Raw genomic sequence first — 8,556 nt, 5'->3', positions numbered from 1 at the left:
AAAGAGTATTAAAGATGAGAGTTGTATGTGGTGCTTCAGATCCATCACCATCAAACCAGATGTAGACTGAATATGTCACACAGATTGGTCTTAAAGGGGTGAAAATTAAACTGTTGACAAAATGAACATATTAAATTATAGGAAGCTATTTAATGTGCCCAAGCTCACACCTACCTTTGAGGGATTTTAATGAGAGTCTTTCTTCCAGCTGTTTTTTTTCCTCTTATCTAATGAGCAATTTATTAGCCAGGATTAACACAGCATTTAACACAGGATGTATTTTGCAAGCATCTCTCTCTCTCTCTCTTTTTGTTTTTTTGTTTTTTTGTTTTTTTGTTTTTAAATTCCTCTTTGTATCTCCAATTCCCTGAGACACAACAACCGGACTCCCCAGCCTCCCTCTGCATGAAGCTGCAGTTGGTTTCCATCTGGTCTCCCCTCCCTGTGTGTCCTACCATCATGTCCTTCTTCTTCCTCCCTCTACACCCCAGACTTCCTAGGAAAAAGACTGACTTCCCTCCCCAGATATTTTTGTAATATTGTGAGGGAAATAGAGAAAAGGGGAGACACGGGAGGAGAAAAAACCTGGGGTGTAACACATGAAGAGATAGAGAAAGAATAAGGAGAGGAAGGATGGGAGGAGAGGTAAAAGGAAACAAGAGAGTAGGCCCAGTGGCCAGGCAAGGACAAAGATGGCTGGGCTGAGCACTTTGGGCTGCTCTCTGATAGGTCTGCTGTGTTAATGGTTCAGACAAGCTGAAAACAGGCCCGTGGAAAGTCGTAACATTCACCAAACCCTTGACAGCCACTATTCTTCACAGAGGCTGTGAACAATTGCCTGCCTGCCAGTGTCTGACTGAAATAATAGCTGTACCTACAGGATCATTTGGAAGACAGATGGTAGAGGAAACCCCATTTATCTGCCAGCAGCCATTTCATAATTCTCACTGTCCTGTCAAGCCAGGGTGGGAAATATGAACGCAGCCTTGCTAATTAACCATGCTCATTAGGTCTGTGTTGGTTTAAAGGCAGGACCCCACCCACCTCTGTCCGGCTCCTCCATCTGGTTCACTTGCCTGACTACCAGTGTCTATTCCAGATGCTTTCAGAAAGCCCTGTGATGCCGTTAGCAAAAAGCATGACTGCAAAGCCTGAAAGCTTCAATGTTGTCTAGGTGGGAGTTTATTTCTCATTTATTCAGTGCCTCTCTAGTTCCTTCCTGCAGGTTCATATAAGAAGCCCCCGCCTCCGCTGCTATTTGTTGCTTCCATGCTTCTGGCTTACCGGTACTCACATTTCAAAGGCCAAATTTCTTTTCCTCTCCTGGGCTGAGTTACTCTTTCCTACTTAAAGTGGCAGACACTCCTCTTACCATTTTTATAGCATGAATTAAGCCAACTATTTCCAGTCCATGCCATGTTTGTGTGTTTAGAGAATATTGAGGAGATCCATATCCTTTCAGTAAATCTGAGATCTTTGGCTGTCATTCAAGAGCACTTTCTAAGAATTCAAAATGAGGGTATAAACAAGAGTGAGACCGGGGAAAAGAAAGTCCTTAGAGGGAGGTCCAGGTTTATGAGCATCTCTCTGTGCAGAAAAATAAGGGTTTGTGTTCACTTTCACATTCTACCTTACCATCTTGAAGTTTACCACAATTTTTAAACAACCCCCCCCCAAACTGTCATTTTGTATTGAGTCTGCTATGACTGGTTCTGCTACAACTGTTAAAGGGCAGAGCAGTGAGTTAATAAGGTCAAATTGAAAGGCTAGAAATCTCAAATGTTTGTAGAAGCTGAGAGAAGCAAAGATGAGTCCATTTGATCAGAGAAACATAAACATCAAATGCTATTAGTCTTTAAGAAAGAGTTGCTTTGTTTTATTGTATATTTTATTTTATCTTCTTTAGGATTTTTGTGATGCTGAGAAAGAAACACCAGTCCTCATATATGTTACATAAGTTTACTACTGAGCACATTCTCAGCCTGAAGCAGTCTGATTTTGATGTCCTGATAAAAGAATGTGCAATCCTGAAGACTGGAGGAAGACACCACATGGTTGTAGATTCTCTAAGGCAGTGGTTTTCAGCAGTGATACCTATTGGGAGAAAATGGCTGGCACGGATCCCTTCACTGTGGCACAGATTTCCCTATATATCAATTACACTAAAACATCAACCAATGAACTAGAAAGATTTGTGAGAAATAAGACTGTAGCATAAGTGGGCAACTTCTGGGGCTGAAGAAAATACAAAAATGGCTGAACATTGGGTGGAGAGCAACTGTAGGAGATCTAGCTACACAAGATCTGCTGCTGTGTGACAAGACTTCCTGGAGAGAGGCAACCCACATAGCAAGTCTTCCCAGAGAGGGAAACCACAACAGATCAAAGTAATGATAGTCACTTGGCTACTAACAGGAATTTAGGGTGACGGGGTAACTTACAGGGAGGCAGTGATGACTGAAAAACAGCTGCATCACCAAAGATGTTCACCCCAGCACTTGCAATGTCTCTTGGAAGCAACCAGCATGGAGCTCTCTGCAGAGCTTGAAGCAGCTCCACAGCCAGACTTTGTTCTCTCTGCAGATTACTAGCTAGTGTTTTCCCCTAGCAGATGTTTGCTCATTTTTAGATTGCTAGGGTGGGGTCATCAGAGAATCTTTCAAATTTCTGTTCTCATAGACTACTGACCTTTTGCTTACATCTGAAATGTCATGAACCTCTCTCTCTCTTCTGGGAGGAATGATTCAAAAGAAGGGAAAGTTTCTATAGGAGAAAACTGCCATATGACATCCACAAATACACAGAATAGAAAATTTCACCTACTATTCTCATCTTTGGCCCTGCAGCTTCCTTAACTCCCTCACATTCAACTTGTAGCTTCTACAGCCCATCTTATTAAACATGCCAAGAAATTCATACCTGAGAAGATACAGAAGTCACTGGAGGAAAATGGGTATCTTCATTCTCAATAGGGGGCCTATGATAGATTATCTCTCAGAAGAAACCAGCCTTGCTAATACCTTGATCACAACCATCCAGTCTCCATAACTATGGGACAATAAATTACTGTTGTTTAATGCCCACTGTGTAGTACTTTTGTTAAAAAAACATCTTAGCAAACAATTTTATCACCAAGCTAGATATGGTAGTACACACCTTTAATAAATCCTAGCACTAGAGAGACACAGGCAGGCAGATCTCTGTGAGTTCAAGACCAGCCTGGTCTACATAGTGAGTTCCAGAGAAGTCATGCATATGTAGAGAAAACATATATGTCTCAAAAAAATCCAAGTACATATCACCCAAATTGTTTATTAACCTATCTTCAACTCAGGACAATGCCTTTCAATGAGATCTCTGACAGTAAAATGGAAGTCTTAGATCCTAGTGTATAAAAGAATTATACATATCCAAAACAGAGCCTATCCATACTAATCTCTTGACATCCACTTACAAAGCAGCTTCAAAAGCAGGCAGTTCATCCTATGCTCAATGACTACAAGAATTAATATTAGAAAAAAAATGGATACACTACCAAAAAGCAATCTCTAAATAAGATCCAAATGCAATTCTTCACATAAAGAGAAAAAAATCCAAATTTAATATGAAATACAAACTACTCAGTAAACTTAAAACAATCCTTAGCAAAAAGAACAATATTGGAGATAACACATCATTTCACTTGCAGCTATAATATAGAGTTGTACTAATTAAAACTCCATGGTACTTGTGCTGGCTAGTTTTATATCAACTTGACACAAGCTAAAACCATCAGAATGGAAGTAATCCCAGTTAAGAAAATGCCTTCAAAAGACAGAGTGTACCTGAGCCTATAGCACATTTTCTTAATTAATGATTGATGGAGTAGGGCCCAGCCTAGTGGTGCTGTCCCTGGATTGATAGCCTTGGGTTCTATAAGAAAGCAGATTGAGCAAGCTATGAGAAGCAAGCTAGTAATTAGCAATGCTCCATGACCTCTGCATCAACTCCTGCCTCCATGTTCTTACTTAAGTTCCTATCCTGACTTCCTTTGATGATGAACTGTAAGCCAAATAAACCCTTTCCTCATCAACTTGCTCTTTGGTCATGGTACTTCACAATAGGAAGCCTAACTAAGACAGTACTGGCATAAAAATAGACATATTGATCAACATAATAAAAGAGAGGACCTAAGTATAAGGCCATGCAACTATAGATGCTTGATTTTTGACAAAATGTCAAAAACATATGTTGGCAACAAAGAATGCTGAGAGAACTGGATAGTCACATGTAGGAGAATGAAACTAGATCCCTAGCTCCCACCCTCCGGAAAAATAAATGCTGAATAATCAAATGTCATTAGAGAAAATGGAGGGAACACATTTTAAAATACAGGTATATAAAATGACTTTCTGGACTACTGGATTCCAATTGTTCAGGACATAAGACCAACAACTAATAAATGGGACTACATAACATTAAAAAGTTTCTACACGCCGGGCAGTGGTGGCGCACTCCTTTAATCCCAGCACTTGGGAGGCAGAGGCAGGCGGATCTCTGAGTTCGAGGCCAGCCTGGTTTACAGAGTGAGTTCCAGGACAGCCAGGGCTAAACAGAGAAACCCTGTCTCAAAAAAATATAAAAAAAAAAAAACAAAAAAAAAAAACAAAAACAAACAAAAAATTTTTTTGCACAGCAAATAAAACACTTAATCAAGTTAAGAGACAGTCTACGTAACATGAGAAAAAATACTTTCTACTTATGTATCTGACTGGGGATTAATATCTAAAATAGACCATAGAGAACTAGACAGTACTAACCAACCAGAAACTAAACCCAATTTATAAATAGACTGAGGAAATGAGCAGAGAATTCTCAAGAAGCTGAAGTACAAAGGGCCAGTAAGAAATGGAAAAAAAAAAGTACAACCTCATTAACCATCAGAGAAATGAAAATTACAACTATATGAAGAGTTCATCTTACACCAGTCAGAATGGTAAATCAATGTCAAATGGTGGCAAGAAGCTATTTCCTGAATAGCAGCCAAACCCTCTCAGGCATCCATGAACTGGATGAAACAGGATAAGCCATGGCTTTCCATCATGGTGGAGCAATGAAGGTGGGAAGGGTGCAAGAGATGCAGTAGAAAGAATGTTTTCCTAGGTCCTATCTCTTAAAGGGAGAGTGAGATAGGCCAAGGACAAGTATGGCACATTAAGTGTGAGATCACCTCACAGTACTGGCAGCATTTTGAAGCTCTGTGAAAAATGCAATGACTTAAAAAAATAAAGATTAATAAAAATACCTATATGTTTAATTTATTGCAAAATACAGAAACTCTCTCGTTATATAATGGGTTAATTTCTGTATCTTTGTCTAGTCAATGATGTAAAAATCACTCAGCGTTTTACAATAAACATGAACAATATATTTATCCTCAAACAATTAATTAAAACCCAGAACTAATACACAAAGGGAAGAACTCTAAACATGCATACAAAAATAAATGTTGCCTCAGGACTGAAATATCATCACACCAGTGGATATTCCAGTGCCTTAAAAGTTGATTTATCCATTAAAAGCTATTTTCTCAATATCTGACTCTAGTGTACTCCAGACATAGCAAGGTATATATGGTCTATGCTGCTCTCTTCCTTGAAGTTCATTTCTTGTGTACTCCTGTCTCAGAAGTATAATGCATCACTGACATTGCTCTGGGTTATGCTGCACTCACTTTTAATTGTATTAAATTATTGGAAATGGGAAGCAGATGGACACTTGTCCCACTCCATCTCTTGTAATTAGATAGTGTTGATTAATGCTTCCATGGGGTTTTCCTCCTCGCCGCCAAATGAAAGAGAGCTCCAATGGGGCTCCTCAAAGCATCTGAGAACCAATGGTCCATCACTTCCTCCTTGGCATTTACTCATGGATACTGAAAAAAGCAGGAGTCAAATTATCTTTGTCTCTTTGGTTTTCCTCTAATGGGTTTGCCTCTTGACTTTGCTTTTTGGCAGGAGTTGAAACTGAGTAAAGGGGATGTTGTATAATGCCTGGCTGAATCTCCCTTCCTGAAACCAAAGCCTAATTGGGGAGAGAGAGAGCACCATAAATGTAGGAAAGTGCTGGGCTGTGACACTCAGCCTCTCACTTCTTCCAAAGGGATCACAGGAAATAGTATGGAGACAGACAAACCCGTGTTTGAATCCTAACCCAGTGGGGAATTGCTGAAAGCAGTGTTGTGCTGCCAAGTGCTTAATAAATGGATCTCAAAGTAAATAAAGTACTTAACTAAAAATCTTGATTTTTAACATGTGTCAATTTCTGTGCTGTAAATTGTTTTACCAAAGCTTGCTTCAAGCCACTGAATGCAAGGTTATGAGAGTTTCTTACTGTGAGCTCAGTTGTCCCATATACAGTGGCTAGAGACTGCCTCTCTAAGTCTCAGCTTCTTCATCTATATAATAATGAGAATGTAACTTTCAGGTCTATTAAAATGTAAATATTAAAGTGTAATTAAAGATAAAGGATGTAACATTCAGATTAAAAATGAAGTAACTTTCAGAATTATCATAATAAGTCTTCCAGGAAGAATTGCTATATATAAAGTAAACTGCGCTAGGTGGTGATGGTGAATGCCTTCGATCCCAGCACTCCAGGGGTGAGAGTCACAAGTAGGTGGATCTACTACTACTACTACTACTACTACTACTATCTACTATCTACTCACAGGTAGGTGAGTTAAAGGACAGCCAGGGCTACACAGAGAAATCCTGTCCTGAAAAAACAAAGGTGATGATGATGATGAGGATGTAATGCTAAATCATGACCTATCTAGAGATCCTCAGACAACCAAAGCTGACCCAAGAGCTCTAGTTCCTAAACATAGACTGGTCTCTAGACCCTGAAACACCCTTGATTTCTAAAGAAGATACAAGTGACTTGATGTGGCATTTTCTTCTCCATATCAAGTTTAAATTTCTGAAAATAAACTTTGTTGCTAAAGGTAGCTATAATTATACAAGCTTTTAATTTGAGAAAAGATGAAAATGTATTGAATACAGTTTTAGTTTTTTATTTTTATTTTTTCATGTATATTAGTACACACTGTAGCTGTACAGATAGTTGTGAGCCTTCATCTGGTTGTTGGGAATTGAATTTAGGACCACTGCTCACTCTGGTTGGCCCTACTCGTTCAGTATCTGCTTGTTCCAGCCCAAAGCTTTATTTATTATTATAAATAAGTACACTGTAGCTGTCCTCAGACCACCAGAACAAGGCATCAGATCTCATAACAGGCGGTTGTGAGCCACCATGTCGTTGCTGGGATTTGAGCTCAGGGCCTTCAGAAGAGCAGTCAGTGCTCTTACCCGCTGAGCCACCTTACCAGCCCACAGTTTTAGTTTTTAAAAGTAAACTTCTTAAAAGAAATAATTGAAGAATGAAGGCTATTATTTATTTGAAAAATAAAAATTTTCTCTAATAAAAAAATTAAAATAATAACTGCAATGTGGCCAGATCATGCTTTCCACTAGAAGGCCAATAAATTGTTCATATACCTTAGCACTTCATTCTGGGTTATAAGAAGTGGCTTCACTTTAATCAGCACTCTAAGCATCACAACCTTAAAATTTTAGCATCAAATTGCTGTCAACAGGTGTAGCTAGCAATCTGGAGAACTGATTTACATTAATCAAGATCATAAGAGGCAGATGTGTCTCACAATGCCAATATGCCACTCAGATTTAGTGCGTATAGAATTTACAAAATTGGGCCACATGGTACAATATTTTTTCCCTTGTGTGGTTTGTAAAATTGTTTGAAAACATAAATATCAATTATATTTAAATATGCTTAAATAATACACTTTTTTAAAAATTAAATGGAGGGGACCCTTGAGCTTATACTCACCTCACTATATCCCTGGCCTAAGATCCAAGACTGATGCTCCGCTCTGATTTCCTTGTGAGCAATCAGGTTTGTGGTGCCCCTTTAGAAGGCTGTGGAAGTAGACATCATTAAGTGAAGAGTGTAGTTAGCATCCAGAGGGATTCCTGCCTCAAGTTTCTCAGCTACAACTATGATAGATTTAAATTCACTAAGGAGAAAAAAATAGAGACTACTGTTTTGTTTTGTCATTCTGTACTTTAACACATGGGAAGGTAAAGAACACAGAATAGTCCTAGGAGAACTCAGATGGATTCAAGTCTTAGAAGTATAACATATATAGAGTTCTTTATTTTTTTTTTCACTTTGTTTTTGGCTTGTTTGTTTTTATTTTTTACTTTTTATTTTTTTTACCTTTTTTATTTTATCACATTCTTTAAAATTTATATAATATTGTAATAATAAAAATGAGTAGTATAAAAGTTGTTTGATATAAAACAATCAATTAAAAAGTGTCTGCAGCAGGAAGGGCAAGCTAGCCTAAATATAGCTATCTCCTGAGAGGCTCTGACAGTACCTGACTAATACAGATGTAGAAGCTCACAGCCATCCACTGAACTGAGTACAGGGTCCCCAGTGAAGGAGTTAGAGAAAGGACCAATGGAGCTGAGGGGTTTGCAGTCCCTTAGG

This window comes from Mastomys coucha, unplaced genomic scaffold (assembly GCF_008632895.1).
Source record: "Mastomys coucha isolate ucsf_1 unplaced genomic scaffold, UCSF_Mcou_1 pScaffold6, whole genome shotgun sequence".
In the NCBI taxonomy this organism is placed as follows: Eukaryota; Metazoa; Chordata; class Mammalia; order Rodentia; family Muridae; genus Mastomys; species Mastomys coucha.
This window is presented reverse-complemented; position numbering follows the sequence as displayed.